This window comes from Neltuma alba, unplaced genomic scaffold (assembly GCF_004799145.2).
Source record: "Neltuma alba isolate B1F8T4 unplaced genomic scaffold, ASM479914v2 tig00012055_pilon, whole genome shotgun sequence".
In the NCBI taxonomy this organism is placed as follows: Eukaryota; Viridiplantae; Streptophyta; class Magnoliopsida; order Fabales; family Fabaceae; genus Neltuma; species Neltuma alba.
Window position 1 is genome coordinate 261,903 of NW_021636619.1, and position 17,896 is coordinate 279,798.

General features: G+C 33.7%; 1 pseudogene; it reads left to right on the forward strand.

Annotated features, from left to right (window-relative positions):
• The first annotated feature begins 1,293 nt into the window (after nt 1-1,293).
• On the forward strand, nt 1,294-17,529 carry LOC114721674 (structural maintenance of chromosomes protein 6B-like; annotated as a pseudogene).
• Nucleotides 17,530-17,896: the final 367 nt, after the last annotated feature.

The window sequence follows — 17,896 nt, forward strand, 5'->3', positions numbered from 1 at the left end:
AAGAAAATGGGAGGAGAGAAAATGGAGAGAAGGAAAAACTAGAAGGAAAATATTATCATCCCTCTTGCTTAGATAGATGAGAAAAAATAAGGAGGAAAGAAAATTAATAAATATCCAAATAACTAAAATGTCCTTATCAAAATATATCATATTTAAAATTAAATTAAATTAAATATTGCAATAGAAAAATCATACTAACATTGGCATCATCAAATAATTAAAATCAAGTTATCTGGTTGATATGTATTTTCAGATTATTATATTTTAAAGCTAGATTATTTAATAAAAATATTGTTTTAAGATAAAAAATAAAAAATGAAAATTTTTTTAAATATAATAAAAGAAAAAAAATGGAGAATAAGAGATAGTAGGGGTAGTCATGAAAATCTTGTTTTCCTTCTCAAATCTCTCCATATATGGAAAGAAAATTTGGAAAGAAAATGAGGTATGGGGTCCACCTTATTTTCTCCCCTACTTTTCCTTCCTCCACATTTTCTCTCTTATCCAAACAAGAGAAAAGTTGTTTCTTCTCATGTTTTCTCTCCTTCTTAATTTTCTTTCAATCCAAGCAAGGAATTAGTGCCCACAAACCAGCGAAGGGGTTAGTCACTGGATCTGCTGGTGGATACCTTAATGTTTCATAAAAAAAGAATTAAATTTTAATATAGTTTGTAATTTATTATTTATTTATTTTTATAATTTAATATTTTAATAATAAGTTTAAAAAGATTTAAATCTGAACCGTTAAAATATTAATCTAATGGTTAAAAAAATAAAGAAAAGAAAAGAGAATGAGAAGAAAAGTGGAGAGGTTCCAAACTGACCCGAATTTGGATCCACTTGAACCAAAATCCGAATCCAATATAAAATTGACTACATTTGCGTTTATAATTTATATTTGTAAGTTATAATTATAATACTCATCCGGTCCTTAATATAAGACCCATTTAACTAATTTGATTAGATTAAGGAAGTTAGGTAAGTTAGTTAATTATAAAAAAAATGATACATTTTTCCTAAAACACCATAATCATCTTTTTTAATACTCCATCTCCCTCTTCTACTTAATTATGGTTGATGGAGTATCCATAGGGGTAATTTAGAGAAAATTAATAAATATGAGAAATGGGTCTTATATTTAAGACTAAAACCAACTCAAGAATTGGGTCCTATATTAAGAACCGGAGGAGTATGTAATTTATTAAAATTGTCTTTATAAATGGTATATTCCATTTCCAACGTGGGTACGGACTGAAATGAAGTGAAATTGCCCATCATGTTCGCTCCTTCTGCCTTCTCTCCCTTGACTTCAGTCAAATTTTCTATGGGATTGCCCGGTCCGTGGCACAATTGTAAAATCGCTTTTCCCGCCATTTATCAGCTTCGTACATCGCCTTAACGCCATTCCGTTTCTACTTTCTCACGGAAGGGAGTAACCCAGCAGGGATCTTTCGGTAGGGTTTCTGGCAACATCGATAGGCCATGACTGATTCACGGGTTCCTTTTGGGCAAAGTCCTCACTTTCACCACCCAACCGCTGGCATCATCAAGAGGGTTCGATTGGAGAACTTCATGTGCCATAGCAACCTCGAGATTGAGCTCGGAGAGTGGGTCAATTTCGTTACTGGTCAAAATGGAAGTTAGTCCCTCCCTCCCTCCCCGTGCTGTCCCAATTTGGGTTTGAGATTTTCTTTGGCTGAACGTTTGTTCTATTAATTTTTTTGGGGTTGTACTGTTTTCTTTGGATGACTGATGAATTGAGTTGAGGGGAAGTGTCGTTTTTTCTGTGAAAAATGTCGTTGTTTTTTTTTTTTTCCCGAGATAGTTTGACAAAATGGTTTGTTCTTGGTTCGGAGAGTTTCTTGTTTCTTTATTTCTTGTTCGTTTGTTTTTTCATTGGATATAACAATTCTTTGTCGCCAAGAGGAAAGCAGAAAGGGGCAGAATTGATGTCTGATGAATCCGTCTCCTTTCGTTTGGTTATTTACAATTACAGGTGGTAAGAGCGCAATCCTAACTGCATTGTGTGTTGCATTTGGATGTCGAGCAAGAGGGACTCAGAGAGCAGCGACTCTGAAGGATTTTATAAAAACCGGCTGCAGGTCTTTATGCACTTATTATTCTTTTAAGTTTTTAACGAGGTATGAAGGGGGAAAGTTGGGGTGGGGGTGGGGTGATAGGTGGCTGTGATTTGTGGGAGGTTTCTTTATTCATCTGACAATTCTAATGTAGAACTGTCCATAAGCTTCTGTCAAGCTCTACACCTTCCTCATTGTCTTTCCTCAAGAAGAAAGGTTGTCTTTACAGTGCTTATCCTATGGGAGCATTGAACTTGAGACATTCTGCTATTAATGTGAATTTCGTTATTGAAGAATTGAACCTATGCATCACTGATGCAAGGGTTATTCACCTTTCAGTAGGAAATCGTTTCCGTGTCTTTGAAGTTAATTTTGTGGGAAACGGTCTGTTTAAAATGTTAGTAAAATGACATATAGAAAAGTCTGCAAAAACATATTGGATTATAAGTATTTGTCGCACATTTGATTGAAACATCATATATATGATGTTTTGCTTATCAAACTCGGAAAATTACATTACCTTCAGTTGTATGTTATGGTTTTTATTGTCATCACCCCAGATTTGTTCCTTAACTCATATAAAACTGCATGGTTGATTTCTTTGGGTTCTAACAACAGTTTGCTGTTGCCTCTTGCCAGTAATGCCGTCATCCATGTGGAAATAAAAAATGAAGGAGAGGATGCTTTTAAGCCACAAATATATGGTGATGTGATCACTTTAGAACGCAGGATATCTGAATCCACAAGCTCCATCGTGTTAAAAGACTGTAGAGGTTTGTTTGTAATTCTAATGTTCTTAAATGTCGAGTTATTTGACTAGGGTAAATATGTTTGCAATACGACTATTTTTATGGGGCTACCCTTAACATACTGTTGAAGTCTTGGTGCTAGTTCCTCAGTTTTTAGCACTTTGTTATATTATGTTGCTTCATGATTAACTTTTAGATTTGAAGTTGAAGGAAGATTCCAAAGCATTGGTGTTTTCCACTGGTTATCACCTTTGGGGTTAAGGTGGTGGTTAGATTAGGCACTTTGCATTATGTGTTTACATATGTTTGGATTTGACTTGGTTACAATTTCACTAATTTGAACAATGCAAAACTAAATGACTATTGGAATCTTGAGAATCAAAATCAACAACTCATATTGCAAAAGAAAGCACTTGTATGGCATTGGTATGAATCACAAGTCATTAGTCCTAGTAATATTAATTTTTCTATTGGCAAATGCTGAACAAGTATGGGCTTTAACTTTAGATGAGATATATTTTGTGATGAGAGAATAAATGGTAGAGGCTAAACAAATATAAAATATTATCGGAAGAGATAAACGATTTGAAAAAAGTTATCCTGCTTATAAAAGGTATTATAGCAGGAGTTAATTTTTAGTAAAATTGCGTGAAAAAGAATTTGGGTTCTTTTAGGGTCGCTTGTTTGTTATCTTAATTGTTTGGCAATAAGATGGGAGAAACGAAGCAAGCATATGAGTTCTGTTAGTAGCCTAAGAAGAGGATAGAGATTGAACTGAGAATCTGAGTCTATAATGAAAGTACCTTAGAGATAGGATTGAAATGTTTTGTAATGAAAGACTTTCTGCCTACTAAAATGCCCTATTGTGTCAAAGTTACCAGTCTGTTCTGCATTATTTTCTACGGGTGTTTCTTTTGTTAGTTTTTGCACAAGGTGGAGTGACACCTTATTATTTCACTTATAATAATTGCAAGCCTATTAGCTGACCAAGGAGAAATAGAATTGCTAAAAGACCTACTGCTTTTACTGTAGAAATTGCCCTAGTGACCCATGTTCCCCCCTAAAATCCTGAGCCTGCTTAATTTGAATATTTGGAATTTTTGATAATCTTTGCTGCCTATTCCAATGCAAAATTTTTTAGCATTCTCTCTTTAAAAATAAACAAAACTTGTGACGTCATTTTTTTTTCATTGTTTATGAACCAATCACTGATTTAATTTTCCATTTATTTCAGTTCTCGTAATTGTATATTTGTTCTATGTTAACAGGAAAGAAGGTTGTCAGCCGGAAAGCAGAACTCCAGGAAATGGTTGAGCATTTTAATGTAGGGTTCTCTCATCCTCTAATGCAGTCACTGTTTTGGTCAACAACTTTGTTAGGGGAAAAAGAAGAGACGTGCTAGCAAACGTAGACTATCCTCTAAAACACACAAGAAAGAGCACCAGCGGTTCAAAATATGCTATGCTTGCCAATTCTTTTTGCATGTTGTAGATAAAGAGCTCTGAAGTTATGTTTTTGGTTCCTTCACTTTTTTGCCCTATTAAATCCCAAAATGAGGTAGTAAACACTGCCCAATTTAACTAATTTACACCCCCAATAAGTTAGTTTATAGCCTTTAAAATTCCACATTCTTCCCACGGTTACCCCTTATTTAATAGGACATCTCAGTTAGAAAAACCTTATTAATTAAACCGGAATTCAGGGTTTTTGAGAAAAACTTTATTAATTATGCCTTGAAAGACCAAGAATACCTCATATTTTTGAACCTGATACTTCAGAAAAAATGTCTTATAGTTTTGAACAGAGAGAGTATCTCTTAATGGTGGTGGCTTGCAGCTGAGGCTCAGGTTTTTGAATCGCCAGAATGCTCATCACATGATTTCCTTCCCCATACCCTCCCTTGCACGAGCCCATATTCCCCTGACATGGCCATGTTATTTTTCTCTTCTGTTCTCAATCATTGAGCAGGCATGGCATCAGGCTGCCAACCATTCTTTTCTTCCTGTTATAAATCTTCAATTCTTTTCTGGACTCACTTTTGTTCCATGGTTTTTCCTCTGCTAAGTATATATGTATTTCAAAACAATTTGACCGCTGAATTATGACACCTTTAGAATGCTTGAGCATTATTTAGTTTGCTTTTGAAATCATGGGTGGCCTTGATGGCATTTTTAACTGTTATCTTCCTTAGGAACAAATTTTTCTATGTTTTATGTTATCAATGGTTTATGTCATTAATAGATAATAATTTTCATTTATTGGATTTACCGAGTGAGAATCTTTGTGGTATTTGTCTTATGGAAGTTATGATTTCTGCATGTTCTGTTGATCAACGATGAAAGGTTTCAACTATGCATTTTATTGTTTTTTTTAGTGGATTTTATTTTCTTGGAGTTGTGTTCTTATGCTTAATGTATTTGTTCATTCTTATTTTTTTAATTTTATTTTTTGCAGATTGATGTGGAGAATCCATGTGTAGTTATGAGTCAGGACAAAAGCAGGGAATTTTTACATTCAGGGAATGACAAGGATAAATTTAAGGTGATGTTTGCATGTATTCTTCTGGTAAAGTTTGTTAAGGTGCTCTACTGATACTGAAATGAACTCTTAAAACAGTTCTTTTACAAGGCTACACTTCTTCAGCAAGTCGATGATCTTTTGGAAAGCGTTTCTAAGGGATTAGAGCATTCATTTGGACTTCTTGGAGGATTAGAGGCTACAATAAGTCCTGTAGAGAAGGAGCTTAATGAGTTAAGAGTCAAAATTACAAACATGGAACAAGTTGAACAAATATCACTGCAGATTCAGCAGTTAAAGAAAAAACTTGCATGGTCATGGGTTTATGACGTGGACAAACAAATCCAGGAACAGTGTTCAAAGATTGATAAATTAAAGGATCGAATACCTAAGTGCCAAGCAAAGATTGATGAGCAAATGGTAAGTTTTCCTTACCTGACATCATTTTATTCTTATTGCACCATAAAGACTTAGATACGGCGCAAATTGGTAGCTAAGAAAATTTCTTTCACCAAGAATGGACGGAATCATCTTCACCATCCCTACTTTTACAGCCCCAGAGTACTTCCAGATTTTAGTACAAAATTTAAGTAGTAGGAGAAAGGAACATCATAGTGAGGGATATGAAATATCTTCTGAAATGGAAAATGAAAGATTCTTTTTTTCTTTTTTAAAAATTTTATTCCATAATATGTGTATGGGCAGAACCTCTTCTAAATGCTTGCATTCTACTCTCATTAGATGCAATAGAGAATAGCAAAACTAGACACCATAGTAGTTTGGTTTCACTTCCAAAAATCACTTTTGCGCTTTAGGAGACAACTCTTCACACTTTTTACCTTGTACAACGCAAAATCATTTCTGCACGGCTAATCCAAATGGGCACTTAACCTGTTTTCCTCCCAAACTCAGAAATTTATAATGAAGAATTGCGGCAATGTGCAAGAACACCAAGTATTCACTAAGCATTCGAATCCAAACAGATTATTCTGTAAATTTGAGGTGGTGGCATCCTAAAAATTTAAATCTCAATTGCATACCTTTTTCACAACCCAGATTTAGGTTAACTTTATGAGGTCTGAGTTTGCAATGATATATTGTTATTGCACGAAATGAGTTGATGTACAGATTCCAAATGAAACACTTGACCTTATAAAAGGTTCTACTATGCTGGATATTTGATGCTCTCTATCTTTTTCTTTTTGCTTCTCAACTGTGTTACATATGTGTATCACGTGTTTACTTTGATATTCTAAGGACTCTTTATTCTGCAGAATCTGGTCGAAGAATTGAGTGCATTCTTACATAAGAAGAAAGGTCATATCAAAAACTTGTTTGAAAAGACATCTGAAGTGAAGCAGAAGAAGCAAAATTTACAACAATCTATATCTATGGTATGGTAGAGTTTGAGGTTGTACTGTTCCACCTTTTCACAACACATGAATAACAGGAAGATGAAAATTTCATCCTGCAATGAGTCAAATATGATAGAATTGAAACTAGACATATCTGCTTCTATGTCGGCTTAATGTTTTTACTTGCCAAGTACGCATTTCCCCCCCCCCCTGGTTTTGGTAGGCTTAAACGAGCTGATTAATTTTTTAATGATTTCATTTGCATAAATTATTTTTATCCTTTTTTTCACTAGAGTCAGTCTGTTGAAACTCTTTAACATTTGAGATTTCACTTGTCTTATTTGTTTTACTTTGTTAACTTGTGCGTTACTTGTTTTATCATTTAGGATTTTTTTTATTTGTTTTTTTTTTCCTCCTGGACTTCAGATTCGATTATGGTCTAGCCAGATTAGATGTGATTTTAGTCATAAAATGTTGCCTCTCTCATCTATATATTTTCTAGTCACCTGAATGAATAAATATAACCTGTAATCAATGTTTTTGGCTGACTCAATAATATTAGAGCCATGATTAAGTTTACTGACTTCAGCTCTCATGGTGTTACTACCATGCCACAAAATCAAGGAAACGATGTGCCATCTGCATAGGGGGCTAATAAGATATTATGTATGATCATTGGGAATTGTCTTGATGGAGGAAAATATCTCTAGCGGCCACAAAAATTCGTCATGTTTGTTTGAGGAAAACGGAAGACTATATCAATTGGAAAGCATTACCATTGAGTGTCATTGAGCATTCGCAATGTGGTTCGCCGAGAACAGCTAATTCATGTCTTGATTTCTCAGCTTATTGAGACAGGCTTTTTGCTTACACATTTATATTATTTCTGGTTATTGAACGAATATGTATCATAGCCTGTATCAACATTTCTGGCTGATTTCACAGCCAAACAAATGTATGTGCTTTTATTTATTTATTTTTTTTTTTTTACATACTCTCCATTTTATGCTTATCTTTGTGACTTTTCATTACACCGGGTGATGCATGAGTTTTCCCTTAATGCGATTTTTTCTTGGGTTTCCCAGTCAATGTCATGCTTTTTATTTGCATTACTTAGAATTATTGATTTGTTTATTGCTTTTTTTTTTTTTTAACTGAAGGCTGCAAAAGAAGTACTTGAAAAAGAACAAGAGTGCACACGCATAACTGTCAGTATTGAGAAGATGGTAAAGCGTGTTAGGACTCTTAAAGAACAGGTGCAGGATATTTACGAGAAGCATGCACAAAGTACTCAGGTTATATATTATAGCTTCTCTTTATCTTCCTGTTTTCTCTGATCCCATCATTTACTCCATTTTCATGCTGCTGTTCGTTTCCTTGTTATTATGATTATCCTCTCTGTTTTTTTTCTTTGAAAGGTGTTAGTGGGCAGATATACGTGTGTGTGTGTGTGTGTATTTTGGGTTATTACATGCTAGCTTGTCTTTGGGACTTTTGACCAGCGTGCAGATATTTGTTTTTCCTGTCAAATCAGTATTTTATTTATGTAGAGATGGTTATGTTAATTCAGATGATTGATTTTTTTATTTTTTTTAAATGGATGGAAGTTTATTATACTTCGTAAGAGAAAGCTCATGATCTCAGGATAATGTATCAGTATGAGTTTTTATTTTTATAAATGGCAAATATAATCATCGAATAGTTGATTCAAGTTGTTTGACAATTGTTCCTTCTAAGCAAAAGTCTTGATTGAGTCTTGCGGATGGAATGCGTTTTTGAGAGAGCTTTTTAGTTTGTGGCTTTACTCGGCTGAATCTGAATTAGTCAAGGCGCGTTTTTGCTTATAGAATCTGTTGATCTCTTTTTTTCGTGGGAATAAAAAGGTATATTTGAGGGGGGGGGGACAAAAATTAATTTGGGCAATTCAAAAATAGAAGTTAAGAAAACAAGTCCTTTCGCAGTGCCACTCATGGATTTGAGGCCTGAATCTTATGGAAAACAAATGGCCTATCGTCCATCTCCACTAATACTCACCTCCATGCTTGTTACGTATCATGACAATGCTAATGTTCAAATGAAAGAAAAAGTCAATCTCTTTCCTTTTCTCCCCAACTCAATATTTGTCTCAGATTGAATTTCTTTCTTCATTCATTTATGCATCAACAAAACAGAATTTAATACCCTTAAAATTCTTACATGATTACAATTATAACCACGCAAACACGTGTATACTGGTGGAGTCGCACAAGGGAGAGGCACATGTCATTCTTGTGGTTCTTAAATGGCATAATTCTTCCCACCTTACAAACTCGTTTTTAAGGGTGGGTTCCCCTTGTTTGCTTAGGTCCGCATCAAAATTAATTGACATCTGAGCTAGATTGACCATGAAAAGCAGTGACCTCTATGAAAAGCACTGCCTATAGAGTGTGACCCAGTGGTCAGAGTGAGTGATGTAAAGTGCAGTCATTGAGGATGTTAACTTCTTAGAGGAAGTTTGGCTCTGGTGCCTTGTGTAATATTGTGAAATCTGTATTTCACATTGATCTAAAAAATAAGATACATCCAAACATATACAAAAAGGAGAAAAGACAAAAGAATAAAGGCTAATAAATGCTAATAAAAGCTATATCATCAGAAAAATACTTGCAAATAGAATTTTTAAGTTATTCTCACAAGTCTCACATTAGGTAGTCACAAGTAATTTCAATGGCATTTATGGAGCTGCATGCGAATCCTTACTAGCACGGCTTTTCATTGTTGTTTCCCTATGTTTGTTTAGGTTTCTTACTGTATATCTTTTACTTTGAGTTTTCTGTAAGTAATTATTCGCTTGACTACAAGATTTTCCTAAATTTTTGGTGCTTCTTATACACTAGTTATAACTGTTTCTCTTAACATACAAAACCCCAAGTTTTTTACTACTGTCAACACATTGCTTTATGTTTTAGTGGTGTGCATATAATAGCAGTGTCGCTAACTCTCTTGTTCAACAGGCATTAGTTCCTTTCTTTTTATATCATGGTGCAGGCTGAAGAATCTGAGATAGAGGAGATACTGAAGGTGCTCCAAAATGAGGTTGATGCTGCTGAATCAGCTCTGACAAGGTTAATAATTTATCATGTAATGTCTAGTTTGTATTTCCTGTTGATTTTGATGAGTTTTATTTCTTAGAACTCACTTTGTGATTCAGGTTGAGGGAAGAGGAAGCTATACTAGCTGATAATGTGCAGAGTCAAAGTAATGAAATAAGAAAGATTGCTGATGAGGTGTGAAGATTTGCGCCATTTTCTTTTTATATTGTTTTCTACTGTTATTGTGGAGATTCATTTCCATTTCTTTGCGTTTCTGAACCTTTGAATTGAAAGCTCCTTTTCTTTTGCTTGGTTCTATTAATTAATCTTCTAATTTGTACAGAATGGTTTGCACTTCTGATTGTAGTTTGTTGTGTTTATTTTTGAGCCCTGTTTCCATTATGTCAGTGTACAAATATTAACTTATTGGATATCTCTTGAATTTCAAAGCTCTTTCTAAGAAATGCAAGTGTATGTGAATGTGTGCTGCAACAATTATATTCTTCTTCCCCCACAAAAAGGAATTCAATACCATTTTATATATAATATATGCATATCTTTTTCTCTTTTAAATTTTAAAATTTTCCTAAACTTTTCTTCTGTTCTTATTAATATTTTAAAGGCCTTTTTCTTTTGCTTTGAAATACATAAATTTAGAAAAACAAACTTCAATACTAATAGCATACTCTCTACTCTTATTCTCACTCTCATAAAATCTATTGAAAGTAAATAAAATAATTTTTTGTTAGTGCAGATTTTGTTGCCTTTATTAAAAGAGATTGAAAAAATTTATTATAAAAATTATAAACGATATCTATCTAATTAATAACCAATGAATTTGATGGTTGTAATACTTAATAATATTTTAAGACCCCCGGCATATATTTTTTATATCAAGACAATAATAAAATATGCTTTATAATTATAAAGTATGTTAGTTTTTAAATTTCAGTAAATTTTATATATCCTATAAATATTTAAGATAATCTTTTAATAATTGTGAATAATTATAATTACAATTTTAGTCTTTGGTCGCTGGCCAAAACAAAAAAGGTTTTGTCTTTGGCCACCCTAACTTTTTTGTTGCTGGTTCTGTCCCTGCTTGTGATGTGTTGTTGAATTCAGAAGAGGCTGCATGCTTTCTTTATGTCTAGTGAAGATGATAATAGATTTCAAATAGCATTGGTGGAGATTTTAGTAAAACATGGGTTTTTCCTGCAAATGTTGGAACATTTTTTGTTTATCAATTTCAAAGTCCACAAGATGGATAATCTTCACTATGACTGCTTGGCTTTCTGCTCATGGTTTTAACAAGTGATTGGGCTATCTTGGATTTTCTTTGAGCTTATGTGCTTTGCTGCATATTTGATTTAAAGTACCTCTTGTTACATTATGCTTTTGGTTTTCCGTTTCCTTTTGAAGGATGCCTCATTTCCTTATTTTGTTCTGTTCTTGATATTTTTTTTTTCTTCTGTCCCATAAAATAAATGAAAAGAAAAATAGAAGTTTAACAGTTGGGAGGGCAGCTTGTTGTTGCTGTTTTCTTTGTACAATGTCTTTCAGGGCATTTTGTTTAACACATGTAGAAGAAAAAGAAAACTTCATGTGTGCCTTTTCTTGCCTGCCTTCTTTATTTCTGTTGTTTTTTTAAAAGAATGATTAATCCTATTTTCCCCTTGTATCATTTCATTGCTTCGACAACTATTGTTGATTATTATCATTCTCTATAACCCTAGCACCACAGCCACTGCAACAACCAGGGTTTCACTTTTGCTGGTCGTGATCACATCATCAATGACGTGACCAGAGCTAATGATGTCTTATGCTGTGATTGGCATCCTTAAAGGAGCATCACTGGCTACTTCCCCAAGTCTGGGTTGACACAGTGTCCTCTCCTTTATTTCTCTTTATTATGTGAATTTTCTTTTCCTTTTTGGCCTCGTGTGTTGACATGCTGTTTATGTGTAAAAGATGGACTGGTTTGTGGCGCTAATCTCTCTTTTCCCATGTAGTTATCATTGACATTGAATAGAATCTCATACAAAAAAAAAAAAAAATTGAACAGAATACTTGTTCCTTTTGTCTTGTTTCTCTCACTAAACTACAAGTAATCTATTTTCTCTCTCAAGAAATTGCTCCCTCCTATTTACTGGATACTTAAAATGTTCATTGACTTTTTGGATAACTGTTTCCATGCTAAATCTATGTAATGTTCATTGACTTTTTGGATAACTGTTTCCAGGCTAAATCTTGTATATATTTATATACTTATATAAGTTCTCTTATCTGTATTATGTATTTTCAATTAGATTGAAGGACATGAAAGACGGTATCGTGATATCACCTTTTCCATCCGTGAGCTTAACAACACCAAACCAATAAGGTATAAGCAACGTTGCTGTTATGGATGTTATTCAAATGGAGTACTTCTTGAGAGCAATATGTATATTTAAATTAATATTTATGCAGTTTTGTTATTGGGGCAATAGATTAAAAAAGTGCAGATATGAGCTTCATTTCTTTTTAATTGTAATGTTGAATGAGCCAGTGATGGCTATTACATATTGTTGTGAACAGGTTACAGCTTTTGGAGGAGATAGAGTGATGAACCTCCTGCGTATTATTGAGAGGAGTTATCGGAGGTTAAGAGGCCTCCTATTGGTCCAATTGGTGCCCATCTGGTACATGCTATGATATTTATAGTGTATCGTGTTCTTTTCACTTGTGCATATGTTTGATGGTTGAATTTAAATGAAGGTATAATTGTTTTCTTATTTAATAAGCACAAAAAGTACTTTATTGATATAGCTATGATTTTTTTCTTAGTCGTACTTATGCAAGTAATAAATGAAGTTATCGATGTTCGGATTTGATCTCTACAATTTCTCATGTTTATCATGTTGGGTTGTTGTCTGTATTTATTTAATAATGTGGTTTACAGAATCTGGTTAATGGTGATAAGTGGGGTGTTGCTATTGAGCATGCAATTGGGAAGATGCTGAATGCTTTTGTAGTGACTGATCACAAGGATTCTCTTCTTTTGAGAGAATGTGCAAAGGAAGCAAACTATGGTCACCTCCAAATTTTTATTTATGATTTTTCAAGACCACGGTAACTTGTCAACCTCTCTTCCTCTCTGTTGCCTCCTTCCTATCTATGGTTTATCCTCCCAGTTTTTTGTGTTGCGTCTGGTTCTGTTAATTACTATGATTTTTTTGATAGAATTTTCCTTAATTATTTTATTCTACTCTCTGCTGTAGATTGTCTTTACCACAACACATGCTTCCCCAGACAACGCATCCTTCGATTCTATCTGTTTTATATTCGGCGAATGACACTGTGATTAATGTCTTAGTGGATCTGGTAGTACTTAAATTATTTTTATTTATGTTTTTGAATTTTATCATATTACTTGCTATTGATTTTCACTCAATCAGCTCCATTTCCATTATTTTGTAGTCATTCTCTGTCTTTTTGGCAAATAAATTAAGTATTATCTAATTTATAGAACTCTTATCTATTCATTAAATGATTGTTTGTGATCGCCCCAAAATCTGTCGCGTTTATCTCTTATCATCCCTCCCCTCTCTTGTCTTTTAGCCAAACTGCTTGAATAAATTTTTTTTTTAAAATAAAAACTGAATACTTATATTAAACTAGATGGAAAATACCACAAACAAATACAAGAGTAGAGCATGATCTTTCATCATTTCCCATCTTTATACAAAAAGGTGGGTTATCATCAAAGATGCAAAAACCATCAGCAAACTCATGTCCTTTTCTAGCTAAAGTATTAGGTATGCATGGAAAAAATCTAATTTTCTGAAAAAAAATTTGGAAGCAAATTGTAAGAGAGAATCTTCCAAGAAATCGTATTCGATTTTTTTTTTGGGGACCTTCCAGTTTTTTTTTTTTTTTGGAAAAGATTGGAAAATATTTTTGCAGAATGGCCTGTTTTGCTATTACTAACATGTTTATTGAATCTCTAGGGGAGCATTGAGCGTCAAATTCTTGTTCGGGATTATGATACTGGTAAAATGGTTGCATTTGACCAAAGGATTTCGAATCTGAAGGAGGTCTTCACCTCAGATGGATATAAAATGTAAGCTAATGCAAATTGTTATCTTGTTTTCACCCCACTCGCAGATGCTTGTGTCAATGTGTGCCTTAGTGATTCAGATTGACCTGAAATAGGAATATGTAAAGAATTGCATGGGAGATTGGGTGAAATATAACTTTACAATATTATGAGTAGGGAGACGGATTGAATGAATTCGTATATCATGTATTGAATCTGATTATTTTACCGGGCTTTATACAATTATTTCAGCGATACAAAAGGAAAAACATTGAAGCCTATAATCCAATTTCCAATGGTAAAAGAATCAGGCAATAATGGATAATAAAAACGATTTTCTAATCCTGATTCCTAGGAGATAGTTTCAGCGTTTTCCACAAATATATATGGTTGGTAGAACTTAAAAATGTAAAAATGCATTCTTGATTTCTAATAATCTGCCAATGGAAGTGATTCTGATGTCACCTTCTCCCGCTAATGTTGTTGTGCTTGTCAGAGTTGATAATAAAGCTATCCGAGTCTTCACTTAGTAGTTTATGACTTTGGGGTGCGGTGTTGCATGATATGGTATTAGTGCCTTTATCACATTTTTTGGGTACCAGGAACATGTTTTGGCATAAGTAACGCTACTTCAACTTTAAATATTCATAATATGTGCACTTATCTTCTATCAAACCAATAAATTGGAATTAATTGTTGATGAATTCTTGCTAGGTTTTCTCGGGGCTCAGTGCAGACAGTTCTTCCCCCAAATAAGAGGCAGAGAACTAGCCGACTATGTAGTTCTTTTGATAATCAAATTAATGTTCTTGAAGCTGATGCTTCCCATGAACAAGAAGCAGCTAAGCACTTAAAGAGAAGTAAAAGGGAGGCTGAAGAAAAGCTTGAGGATCTTGATAGGGAGCTAAGACACGTGAAGGTAAGACAATAGCCAAAATTCAGGTTAAGTCCATGACTTAGTTTATTTCAAAATTTTTATCCCTTGCCGTTGTATTAAGGGATATTTTGCTATCTGTCATCTTTTTGATGACTGAACAAAATGGATGGCCTTTATTAACTGTTAAAAGGATGAGGTATGGGGTTTTTAAATACATCAATGTTGTTTAGAGCAGATGGGTAAAGATTTTTTTTTGCCAAATGAAGTTGGAATATGAGTTCTTACAGTTATCCATCACTGATGTTATTGATTCTTTTTGTCACATATGTAGGATAAAGAGGGATAAATATTAACTGCAATTCAATTATATGGGAATTATTAGACCTTGTAGACATTATTTAAGTGAACTCTTTCTACCCTATGTTTAGTATCAGGGAAATGGAGGTGAGGGAAAATTTTAATGGGCTCAATTTAAAAAATTGAAGTGGGGTTAAAAACTTTTAATTAATTTTTATTACTTTTTTATCTTACATCTTCTCTTTATTAAAGTTTTAAAATCTCACTTCTCCAACTTTATAAATACGATAGAGCAATGAACAACGAATTTTATGAGAGACCGAGTTGAGAAATACCCTATCTGTGAAAGACCAAGTTAAGAGGGAAATTCTGTGACTTAAAGTTGAGAAATGCCTTATTTGTATAGGACAAAAGTAGTGTTTTACTTGCTTTCTCCTCACAACTTTCTACATAGAATGCATGCCAATTTCAGGTCAAGCTTTTGTTATTTTTACAAATCAAACTGTTAATTAACAGTTAAGCTTTTACCATTGTTCAAACATGATTGGATCTTGCTTCTGGTGCTATATTTCTGAAAAGCGATCTAAAATATAAGTGGAGAAGTAAGCACAGTGCCAGAAGGCAAACAGTCCATGTATCATAAAGTTGTTTTGAAAATGGTCATCGAGACAGGATTATACTGTAGTTCCTCTTATTTCTGTCTCTTATTCTCAGATGTACTGCTATGGGTTGAGTTTTTTGTGAGAAATAGAAATGTAGCCTCAAGACCTAAGTAAGCAGAATAAATAGAATAACTTTTTTGCGCATGATTTCAGGCTGCAATTACTGTAGTGATACATTACTAAATACTGGGGGAGTTTTTGTTTGCTGAATATATGATATAGGCGTTTAAGCAAAGGGATTTTATCCCACTGTAATGTCCTAAGGGGATTAGAATACTCATATCAGTATAGGATTTTGATAACATTTGATTTAGAATAGTCATCAGTATCAGCATGACATTGTATGACTTTATTTTTCTGTGCTAGATTTATTTCATATTTCCGGCTTTCTGATTCTTGTCCTGCATCACTAGTTTACAGCTTTATTGTTTATAATGTGTGATTTATGTGTTTCTTGAGTGTGTTGTGGCCTTGGGCATGACGTACTTGTGCATTTTTAGTGTGGTTTAAGCGTGTAGAAAGCTAGTTGTTGGGAAATGGAATTTTGTAAATGCTAGTGCGTCTTCCTATGACTGAGTGGCATGGTCTGAAATCACTAATGACTTGCACTGACTCAACGAAACCAGTTATTAGTAGAGCTTTTAATCATTTTTTTTTTCCTTTTTTCATAGTATCTCTATATTTGTCATCAATATGTCTGATAATTTGATTTGCTCATCTGCACCGTCTGATACTTTGTTTCCTATAGAGACTTTGTTCAAATGCAGAGAAGGATTTGACTTCTAAGAGATTAGCATTTGAAGATGAGAGGAACCAGTATGCTATGGCAAATCGTTCATCACCTGCATCATCTGTGGATGAGATTCAACAAGAAATTTCTGTTTGTTCGCTATCCCACTCATTTTGCTTGTCCTTAACAGCTGTTAAAAGTTGTTTCCTATCCCTTGAACATAAATCCAACATTTAAATATGAACATTCTTTGTGACAAATTATAATTTATATATATATACACATGTTTATGTAACTTTTATATACGGGTGACTTCTATTTAGTAATTGGCAGCTCATTAATGCCTTTCGTGCATAAATACTGTACATTGTACTGTTATTTGTCAGATGTTGACCTCTTGTAGTTGTTAACTTGTGCTATTCTACCTGTTATTTTGTTGTCAATTTTAATAAAGTCTACCTTTTCCTATTATTGGATGCCTGTTTTCCTAGTTTTATGGATCTATCACCTACGTTTATGGGTTCTTTAGGAAGGATTCCTTGGCCTATAAGGAAAAGAATCGGAATACTTTTTGGAGCTGACATTTTTCTTATTATTTTGAAACTGTGTCATAAATGCATAATACAAATTTTTGTGCTTTTAATATAATATATTTTGTTGTATTTATTGAATACTAGGAAGTCCAACATGAAATACAAAAGAAGAAAGAACATGTTGAAGGAATGTCAGGACAGGATGAATGAAGCAGCAGCAGCGAAGGAAGATCAGCTTAAAATATCATTTAAAACTATGTGGTTTGATGCTACTAGTTTCATCTTTTATATTGAGCATGTTATTTTACATCTTCCTTCTATGTAGAAGAATTGATATATGTACCTACCTTTTTTATTGCATGGTATGTTGATTATGATGATTATATAGCATCGACACAAGACGAGATCAATGCCCTTGAGAAAGCGGAGAATGAACTAATGCAGATTGAACAGGACTTGCATTCAGCAGAAGAGGTTTCCTTCCATTATGTCCGACATGTCCTTTTCAATGCTCAAATGTCTACTAATCTTTACTTGTCTTTTAATTTCATAGGAGAAGGCTCATTATGATGGGATCATGCACGCAAGGTACTCCCAGATATCAAGGAGGCAGAGGCACGCTATATGGAGTTTAAGAAGCAACGGGAGGTGCTTTTTGACACACATTGGTGATATTAATTAGGAATTAAATTTACCTTAAAAAAGCTAAAGGCATATGAGAGTTAAGCAGTCGTTTTGTTAGAGATATAAATCAAATCTTCTTATGAGTTTGAATAGGGCCTTATGAAAGTTTGATTAGTTATTTAGGCAAGAAAATATCCCCAAGATATATCCATCATCAAGACATCCCACAGTCAGGCTTCGTCTACAAGCTTCCTATCCTAGAAGTTGATTCTTTCTCATTTCTCCCAACACTTGACTAAGCGTGTGAAAAAGATTTATACACCCT